At 39.0% G+C, this 10,716-nt stretch overlaps 1 long non-coding RNA gene across 1 annotated transcript in view; it reads right to left on the bottom strand.

Annotated features, from left to right (window-relative positions):
- The window catches only part of LOC120612258 (uncharacterized), a 19,262-nt gene extending 9,293 nt beyond the window's left edge, over window positions 1-9,969 (bottom strand). The window contains exons 1-2 of the long non-coding RNA XR_005655423.1: window positions 9,959-9,969; window positions 8,578-8,580 (exon numbers count right to left, since the gene is read on the bottom strand). This is a non-coding gene — a long non-coding RNA (uncharacterized LOC120612258). The remainder of the gene's footprint in view (window positions 1-8,577; window positions 8,581-9,958) is intronic.
- Window positions 9,970-10,716: the final 747 nt, after the last annotated feature.

The raw sequence follows: 10,716 nt of genomic DNA, 5'->3' as shown, positions 1-10,716 counted from the left end.
ATGTTCTCCTTCCTTATATGGAATATCTATAGCTGTGTAGGAATGCAGAAGCACAAGATGGTATAAAACTACTGGCCATGTTATAATCGGGGCTCAGCCTTCTGATGAGAATCCGCTGAGCTGGTGCCAGTATCAATAAATGCTGCTTCCTGCTTATAGCCTCGGTGTCCCAACTCTCCATTTAAGAATCCCACAACACCTTACCTCATCTTTAGCTCAGAATCCCAAATATACTTTATTTTTCCTTTCTTACTTTGAAACTTTCATATATGTGGGGTTCTTGACTCTCTAATACATGTGGGGTTCTCATGAAAATGTACATAATTAAATTTGGTTATTTTCTCTTGTTAATCTGTTTCATGTAGATTTAATTATTAGACCAGCCAGAAGAACCTTGAGGGGAAAGTTTCTCCCTCCCCAACAGAATCATGAAATATTGCAACTACAAACATTTATCCAGTCCGGTGGTTATCTTGTTTATTAGACTTTGTCTTGTTTTTTTAATAGACTGTATTGTTTAGAGAAGTTTTAGGTTTACAACAAAATTGAGAGGAAGGTACAGAAATTTTCCATAGACCCCTTGTCCCCACACATGCATAGCCTCCCTTATTGACATCCCCCACCAGAGTGGTACATTTGTTACAGACGATGAGCCTACATTGACACATCATCATCCAGAGTCCACAGTTTACCTTGGTGTTGTAAGTTCTATGGGTTTGGACAAAAGTATAATGAGATCTATCTATTATTTTAATATATAGAGTATTTTTGCTGCCTTAAAAATCCTCTGTGCTCTACCTATTCATTCCTATTAGCCCACGGAGAGATGAACATTAGGAATTGCTGGAGCTTCCTCAGGGCCCCAGGGAAACTAGTTGTTTGGAATGTAGTAAAGGTTTCTCTACACCAAACATGGAGTAAAAGCAATGCTGGGAACCCTTTAGAATTAGTGCGAGAGGTCTTGTCTTAGTCAACCAACCAAACAGCAGGCATAAATTAGATTTCTACTGTGAGTTCTTCTATACTAGAAGTTACTAAGGATACACGAGCTTTGCCCTGAAGGCGTTTATGATCAATTTCCAGAGACAAAACATCTTATCTATCAGATTGTAACTCTAATGTCTTCCCCAGGTCTTGTGGGCCTTAGTGCACCTGACCTCTTTCCGGATACTGTTAGTTATCTATAGTTTGATTAAGGCTTCTTTAATTCCATTATCTCCTCTCCCCAAAGGGGGAATAATGGCTGCTGAGTTGATGCAAACATGTAGCCCCATTGTCCAGGTAAAGTGACTATATACATGTTGCCTGGAATACTGACTTGTGCAGAAATCTTTCACATTGGTAAAGGTTAAATTTTGTTAATCTCCTGGCTCTCTTGAAAAGATCTACAAATGAAGAAGGTAACAATAAAACCCTTACTGTTTGTACAAGCTTTATAGTTTACAATGATCTCATTTAATCTCCTATCTTGCCTTTTTCCTCAGTGCTTTGTACACAAATGTTATATATTCTCTCCAGAGGCAGCCATGTGTGGTGAAATAGACAGCATGAGACTGAAATTTTAACACCCATCTCTTCAACTATCTGTGCATTAGTAGGAAACTTGCTTCCCCTCTCTGGGCCTCGATTTACCTACCTGCAGAAGGAGGAAAGGGTTCGGATTCCGATTCCAAAGAATCTGTGGCCCCTGCCAGTTTCTAATTGGAGTACAGTGCCATTGTGTGGTTTCTGCTGTGGGCGTGTTGTTCTAAACCAAAGGGCAGAGACAGGATGCAGTCTGATAATCAGGGACAAAAGAGGAGTAGTTGAGCAGCTTTGTACATTTGTGGTTCTCACTCCTTGTCTTTAGATTTCCCAGACTGTTTAAGTTTAAGATCCCAGGCCATTGCCGGTCATCCTCCTGCCACACACACCGTGCCATTCAGGATTTCTTTCTCAGGGTCTGCTTTAAAGCCAGTGGAAGATTTTCAGAGGTCTCGGATCTTTTCTTGCCCTCTTGACATCTAAAGCCTGAAAAGAACTTGGGTTGCCTGCCTAGGCAGACTTCCGGAGGCCGCAACCTTCTGTCTTCCGGGGCTGGGGCAGGAGGGTGCCCACACGAGCAGTAGGCAGTCATTGTTTGGGTATTGACTCAAAGGAGCGGGAGCCACAATGCACAGGAAAAAGGATGAGCTCATGACGGCTAAATGAAAAGATTCTTATCTTGGAAACAGCGGTTTCTTATGCAAAACAGGGGATGGCATGTAATTGTGCCCCACAGACTACATTGAACAACAGGGATTTCAAATGAAGAAGTTGTTTTGCGTACCTATTGGAGCAGCATTGGGCCAGATTGTTCATTAATTTAAAAAAGGGGAGAGGGATATTGGTACTGGAATATGGGTACTGAAAAAACCCTCCCTTGCACTTGCTGCTGACCCTAAATAATTCATTTGTCTGAAATAATTCATTTGTCTTCCTTTTGGTCCCAGTTGAGCAGCTAGGAGACAAATGTTTTTCAGTCTTAGCCACCTCTGGAGAAAGGAGGGGAAGAAGAGAGCAGGCGGGAGAAGGGAGAAAGGATGGGGCAGGGAGGGGAGGTGTCACAGGTGACTAGAACAGCACTGATCTTTCAACCGTTTTTATTTGGGTTTTTGTTGCCATCACCCCGCCACCCAGGAGATTTACCTTCCCTGATTCTCTTTGATTTCTGCTGAAAGAAGTCTGAGCAAGCCACCTGTGATGGGGGAGGAGGGAGAAAGGAGAGAGAATGAGGATGGGGAGGGAGAGAGGGCCTGGATTGTGTCATCTAGCTGCTGCCCCCCCACCCCCAGTGAGTGAGTCACCACCCATTGAATACGTAATGCCACCAGTGGAGAGTAGAGTTGAATGTGGTTGCAGGTGGGAGGCACCAATGCCTCCCACTTATCCTTCCTACCAGCCAGACTGCACTCCGACCCTACATCATCTTTTGATTTAGGAATAATATTGATTATCATTTATCAAGCGCTTTCATATACATTACTTCCTATGTTATCTCCTATCACTATGTTATACATACTTTCACTTATGTTTGCATATTTGAGCTTCTCGGGTACTCTGGGAGATCACTGGGTATTATTACTACTCCCATCTTAGAAATGAGGAGACTAAAGTTCAGAGACATTAAATGGGTTACCAAAGGTCACAGAACTTGATGATGGGGCTCAGGGCAGACTGCTCCCAAATATGCCAAAATAGCATATCGATTATTTTGAACTAAAGTTATTTGACAAACAGCTGGTGCAAAAAGAGCACTCTGACTCTCCTGTCTCTGTCCCCCTAAAAGCAAGAAATAATTTTCTCATGTGAAATGTACCTTCCCTGCATCAGGAGGTAAAGAGACATCCTTATCACCAGAGATAGGGAATTCAGGACTGAGAAGCCTATATGAACAAACCTTATATACTATTTACTAATTTACTACCCTAAGCCCAAACTGCTTAAATTCTTTACTGATTAAGCACGGAAGACTAAGTTTCCTTGTCCTGTCAATTCTTCACAAATTTATTGTTTCTCTAAAGAATATAAAAAGTTGCCTGCTTTGGTCATTTTTTTAGGTTCCATTTTTGTGAGACCTCAGTATGTATGAATTAAATAGTTTTTTTTTCCTCCTGTTAATCTTTCTTGTGTCAATTTAATTATTAAACCAGCCAAAAGAATGAAGAAGGGCAGGAGAGGAAAATTTTCCCCCTCCCCAACATTGAAAATAGCAAAGTTAGGATTTGAAACCACATTGGTTTTATGTTAAAACCTGAACCCAGAACTACTGTGCAACACTAATGCCCCTCCCTCCCCCATCTTCCCTAAATTGTATTTGCCCAACTGTTACCCAAAAGGCAAACTTCCCAAGGTTGTCATTCTGACAACCAGGGCAAGGATACAGGTCCTTGCTGAATGTGAAACACTCTCCCAAACCATGAATACCTTCAGTATGGAAGACAAGCTGAGGAAGACAAGCCTGGTAGATCCCTTTTCTACCACAAGCTCATTAATATTGAAATAAGGAAGAGGCATGAGAATTAAATATCAAATCAAGTTGTATGCAGAGCCTGTTACATGCTGTTAGACATAGGAACCTGGCTGGCTAGACTACAGGGAACCTACAGGAGAATTCCTGCTGAGGTTACGAACAACTACTTTCCCATGCTTTAACACTGCATACCCATCCCCAGAAAAGAAAACAGATTTAAACTGAATTCCTTGAGCACTTGGGGTCCCTCTCAGTCTCTCTCATTCTCTGCCTCTGAGAGGAGACAGTGCTCTATCTATGGAGCGTGATTCCTTCTCTAATAAACTTTCCTTTTGACTCTAACTCTGTTGTGCACTTGAATTCTTTTCTTCCTACACTCAGGACCCTCACAGACTCTCTCTCTCCTCTCTCTCTCTCTCTCAATATGATTCATGTTTTTTAAAGTCAAGTTTATTTAGGTATAATTTTCATATAGTAAAATCCTCCTTTCTAAAGTATAGTTCAATGAGTTTTGACAAACATGTGCTGTTGTTGTCACCACCAACACAATCAAGATATGGAATATTTTCATTATCCCCAAAAGTTCTCTTGTGCCCCTTTGCAGTCAATCCCTTGCCCTTATACCCAACCACTGATCTATTTTCTATTCCTGTAGTTTTACCTTTTCCAGAATGATATATAAATGGAAGCATACAATTTTTGGTTTTACTTCTATTTAGCATAATGCTTCTGAGATTCATCCATGTTTTAGTTAATTTCTTTTCATTGCCAAGTAATATTGTATGGATGTACATTCACCACTTGATAGACATTTGGGTTGTTTCCAGCTTGGAGTGATAATTAATAAAGCTGCTATGAATATTTATGTACAGGTTTTGCATGAACACATCTTCATTTCTCTTGGGTAAATACTTAAGAGGTGGATTGTTGGGTCATTAGAAAAGTGTATATCTTGTTGCAAAAATGTTGCAAAATCAGACCAGTGAGAAACCAAGCACCACTCAGAGAGTAGGAGAACTCAGGTTTATTATGCCGGCGGTCCCAGAAGAGCTAGCGCTCTGAAGATCTGGGCCCTGAGCTCAACAGCAATTTTGCTTTTATATTCGCACTGTTACAGTTGGCATGGGCTGCTTGGTTGATTTGTCCTCAGACGGTTACAGACCGCGGGAGTTACTACGGGTTACAGGTGCCCGCGGGAGTGGTATGGGCTACAGACAGTTACAGAGCATGAGACTTTCAAACAGGAATTTAGGTAATACATCTGTTATTGAGACAGAACAATCATAAGGGAGGGCGAGTCTTCAGTTGATCTAGAGATCACTCTGCTCTTCGGTCTATGCAGCAAGCATGTCCACAGAAGCACGACAAAGAGCTGATTACAAGGTTAGCCATTGGAATGGAAAATTTCTTTTCAATCTAACTTTATTTAAATAAAATATCTAATTTTATTTTTTAAAAATGTGCCAAACTGTTTTCAAAGTGGCTATACCGTTTTGAATTCCCACCAGCAATGAATAAAAGTTCTCACTAATAGTTTCGTAAGGTCAATCTTTTTAAATTTAATGATTCTAATAGATGTGTATTTTATCTCATTGTAATTTGACTTTGTATTTCCCAATGACTAATGATGTCAAACGTCCTTTCAAGTGCTTATTTGCCACCCATATCTCTTCTTTGGCAAAGTGTCTATTCGAATCTTTTGTCCATTTTAAAATTGGATTGTTTGTTTTCTTTTCTTGTCTTTTTTTTAAATTAAGTTTATTGGGGTAACATTGGTTAATACAATTATACAATTTTCAGGTGTACGTTATAATTTGACACCTGTATATTCTATTGTATGTTTACCACCCAAAGTAGTTTTCTTCAGCTACCATATATTTGATCTCCTTTACGCACTTCACCTTCCCCCTATCCCCCTCTATTTGACCACCTTTACCCCGTCTACCTTTTTTTAATGTATGCACGTTTTTTGGGTCTTTATTGAAATATAATAATTAGTTGTTTGTATTTACATTGTACAATTCAATAAACTTTTTTCATTATAGTTGGCATACAATAATATACCAGTTTCAGTTGTATAGAATAGTGATCAGAGATCCACATAACTCGCAAAGCAATCACCCCACTAAATCTAGTACCTGTCTTCCCCCTTACATATTTGTTACAACATTATTAACCATCTTCCCCATGCTACACTCTACATCTCCATGTCTATTCTGCAATTATCCATTTGTACCTCTTAATTCTTTTGCCTTTTTTGTCCCTCACAACCCCACTCTCATCTAGTATCCCTCTAAATATTCTCTATATCTATGAGTTTATTTCTGCTTTTGTTGTTGTTCATTTTGTTTTTTAGAATCCACATGTATGAGAAATCTTGCAATATTTGTCTTTCTCTATCTGACTCATTTCATTTAGCGCAATACCCTCTAGGTCCATTAAGGCGATATCTTTTTCATCCCCTTCCTTTTAGTCTGTGTGTGTCTTTTAATCTGAAGTGAGTCTCTCATAGGCAGCATATGTAGGGGTCTTGTTTTCTTATCCATTCAGCCACACTGTCTTTTGGTTGGAACACTTCATTCTTTTCCATTTGAGGTACTTGTTGATAGGAATGTAGTTATTACCATTCTTTATTCCTGTTTTTGACATGTTTTTTTCTTCTTAAAGAAGTCCCTCCAACATTTCCTGTAATACTGGCTTGGTGTTTGATGAATTCCTTTAGCTTATTTTTGTCTGGGAAGCTCTTTATCTGGGTTTCGACTCTTTGTCGAAACTTTGCTGAATAAAGTACTCTTGGTTGTAGATTCTGGGTTTTCATCACATCGAGTATTTTGTGCCAAGCCCTTCTGTCCTGCATAGTTTCTTTTGAGAAATCAGCTGCCAGTCTTATGGATGCTCCCTTGTAGGTAACTGACTGCTTTTCTCTTGCCGCTTTTAAGATTCTCTCTTTGTATTTAACCTTTGGCATTTTAATGATGATGTGTCTTGGTGTGGGCCTCTTTGGATTCCTTTTTCTTGGGACTCTCTGTGCCTCCTGGGGTTGTATATCCATTTTCTTCACCAGGTTAGGGAAGTTTCCCGTCATCCTTTCTTCAAATATATGTTCAGCTTCTTGTTCTCCCTCTTCAGGTACCCCTATGACATGGATAATTTTACCTTTAATCTTGTCCCATAGGCTCCTTAAATTATTATTATAGCCTTGGCTTCTTTTTTCTTGCCAATCTGATGAGTGTCCTTGGCTTTCTCATCGTCTATGTAGGTCATTTGATCCTCTTCTTCATTTACTTTGTTTATTCCATTTTATATAGTTCTCTTCTCAGATAATATGTTTTTCATTTCTGACTGGTTTCCTTTTATAATTTCCATTTCCATTTTTATGTTCTTTTTAATCTCTTTGTTGAAGTTCTCACTGAATTCATCTACACTTCCCTTAATTTCATTGAGCATCTTTATAATCAGTGTTTTGAACTCTACATCTATTCGTTCGATTGCATGACTCCATTATTCCTTGGTCTTTGCTCTGTTCTCTCATATGGTTTCTGCTTCTTTGTCTTCCCATTTCGGCTGGCTTTCTGTGTCTGTTTCTATGTACTAAGCAAAGCTCCTAGGTTTCCTGGTCTTAATAGCATGGATTTGTGTAATAGTTGTCCAGTGGCACAATCCTGAGAGGGGTTCAGCTGCAGGCCAAATTTAGCCCCAGCCTGTGCCCTTCCAGGGGAGCAGGGCCACCTTAACAGGGCCACTTGTTAAGATTCAGCAAGCATTCTACAGATGCTATGCTTATAGTTGCCTCAAAAGGCCACACCAGAAACCAAGGCTAGCTGCCACCAGTGTGAGTCTAGGCGATTCTCAGCAAGGGGCACCTGACTAAGCGAGGACACAACTGGATGTGGCTTGGGTAAGGCCACAAGTTGGGGGAGGTGGAGTTTCAGGGAATCTTCTGGGCTGAGCGACCTCTCTTATCCAGTTTGATGACGTCTCTGCTATGAGGGCGCTGTGTTCGCACACTGGGAGTAGGGAGGGCTCAAAAGAGGTACAAAGAATACCACTGGCACTTCTGTACAGAACAAGTCTCGCCTCGGCCTTCACTCCGACAATGTCTCCTTGTAAGTCCCTGGTGCCCCCTGTGTGCAGCAGAATTGGCACTGGTGCTCAGAGCAAGCAGGTCCGTCACTGCAGAAGTCCGCTCGTGGACGCGACCCCTTTAAGAGGCGTCTGCAGCTTCCTCTGCCGCTGCTGCAGCCTCCATCTCACTCTGTCGCTTGGGACCGGGCAGCCCCATGTCCTCTCCCCATCCTACCTTCTGCCATTGCAGGATGATTTCTTGGCTTTCTCCTTATTTGTATGGCTTGTTCATCTAGATCCCAGGTGAATTTTCCTTGCTACTTGCTCCTTGTTTCTGTCACAACTTTGATTTGGTCACCAGAGGGATGAACAGAGCCTCTGTCATCTACACCATTTTTTTTACGCCTTTGGATTGTTTGTTGTGATTAAGTTTTGAGTTCTTTATGTAGTCTGAATACATGTCCCTTATCAGATATGTGTTTTGCAAGTATTTTCTTTCCTAGTCTGTGGTTCACTTTCACTTTCTAAGCTTATACCTTTTGAAAAGCAGAAGTTTGAAATTTTGATGAATCTCAATTTATCGATTTTTTTCTTCATTTTTTTTTTGTCATATCTAAGAAATCGATGCCTAACCAGAGGTCACAAAGGGTTTTTTCTCATGTTATATTCTTGAAGTTTTACAGTTTGGCTTTTATATTTATGTTTATGATCCATTTTAAATCAATTTTTGTATATTATACTAGGTAAGGGTTGAGGTTCATTATTTTGCATATACAATAGTTCCCCATTATCTTGCTGTTTCGCTTTTCATGATTTCAGTTACCAGTGACCAACTGTGGTCCAAAAATATTAAATGAAAAATTCCAAAAATAAACAATTCATAAGTTTTATATTGCACACCGTTCTGAGTAATGTGGTTAAATCTCACACTGTCCTGCTCTGTCTCACCCGGTATGTGAATCATCCCTTTGTCCAGTGTATACACGCTATATACATATGCTCCTGCCCATTAGTCACTTATTAGCCATCTTGGTTATCAGATTAACTGTATTGCAGAGCTTGTGTGCAAGTTACCCTTATTTTACTTAATAACGGCTTTAAAGCACAAGAGTAATGATACTGGCAATTCAGATATGTCAAAGAGAAGTTATAAAGTTCTTCCTTTAAGAGAAAAGTAAAAGTTTTCAACTTAAAAAGTGAAAAAAAAAAACTATGTGGAGGCTGCTAAGATATATGGTTAAGAATGAGTCTTCTAGCTGTGAAATTGTGAAGAAAAATAAATTCATGCTAGTTTTTGCTGTTGTACCTCAAACTACAAAAGTTATGGCCACAGTAAGTACTGAGATGAGAAAGGCATTAAATTTGTGGGTGGAAGTCATTAATAAGAAATGTTTTGATTAATAATAATATTCTGTGCCAGAAATCATTGAAGCCAATACGAAGAATTCAGCAAGGGATCCCCTGAAAAGAATGACACCAAGCCATTTACTGCAAGTAAGGGATGATTACACAGAATCAGGAATAGGCTTGGATGGAAAAATATAAAAATTACTAGAAAGGAGAGGGGGAGAGACCACATTCATATTACTTTTATTATAGCATATTGTTATTATTCTATTTTATTATTATTTATGATTGTTACTCTTGCTCTGCCTAATTCATAAATTAAACTTTATTGTAGGTATGTATACATAGGAAAAAACATAGTATATACAGGGTTTGGTACTATTCACATTTTCAGGCATCTGCTGGGGGTCTTGGAACATATCTCTTGCAGATAATTTTTTTTTTTTACCATTTAAACTTCTATTAAAACAGAAAACTAAACTCAGACAATTGCTCTTGCATCTGTTCTGACCATATGCCGGAGAAGTGATTCTTTATGAGGATGCAGGTGAGAACTGTCAACATACCAATTCCATCAAAAATAGCATACTGGAATATCTAATAAAGCTAGGTAAAAAAGATGTCAAATTGTGCCAGTATTATTTGTTGAAAAGAGTATCCTTTATTTACAGTATCGTCTTTGCACTTTCATCAAAAATCAACTGACCATACATGTGTGGGCTTACTCTATTCTTTTCTATTGATCTAAGCGTCTAGCCTGATGCTAATACCACACTGCTTTGTTTACTGTAGATTCATAAGTCTTGAAATCAAATAGTATAGGTCCTCCAAATGTGTTCTTTTAAAAATTATTTTGGTTCTTTAATATCACTTGCTTTTCCACAGAAATTTTAAATCAGCTTGTCAGTTTCTACAGAGAAGTCTGCTGGGACTTTATTGAGATTGTTTTGCATCTATAGATCAATTTTGGGGAAATTGACATCTTAACCCTATTGACTCTTCTGATCTATGAACATAGTATGCTTCTCCATTTATTTAGGTCTTTAGTTTATTTCATCAGTGTTTTATAATTTTCAACATACAAATCTTACACATATTTTGTTAGATTTATTTCTAAGTTATTTCATTCTTATTATGCTATGGTAAATTGTACTGTTGGTTAAATTTCAATTTCCAATTAATGTACAATTGGTCTTTGTATATTGACCTTGTGTCCTATGACTTTGCTAAACTCACTTATTAGTTCTAGTACCTTTTTGGCACACTCTGGAATTCTCTAGGTAGATGATCATGATGTCTGTGAATAAAAAAGT

The sequence above is a fragment of the Pteropus medius genome, unplaced genomic scaffold (genome assembly GCF_902729225.1).
Source record: "Pteropus medius unplaced genomic scaffold, Ma_sr-lr_union100, whole genome shotgun sequence".
NCBI classification, from domain to species: domain Eukaryota; kingdom Metazoa; phylum Chordata; class Mammalia; order Chiroptera; family Pteropodidae; genus Pteropus; species Pteropus medius.
The sequence above is the reverse complement of the archived record's forward strand: the minus strand, read 5'-3'. Positions and strand labels throughout refer to the sequence as shown.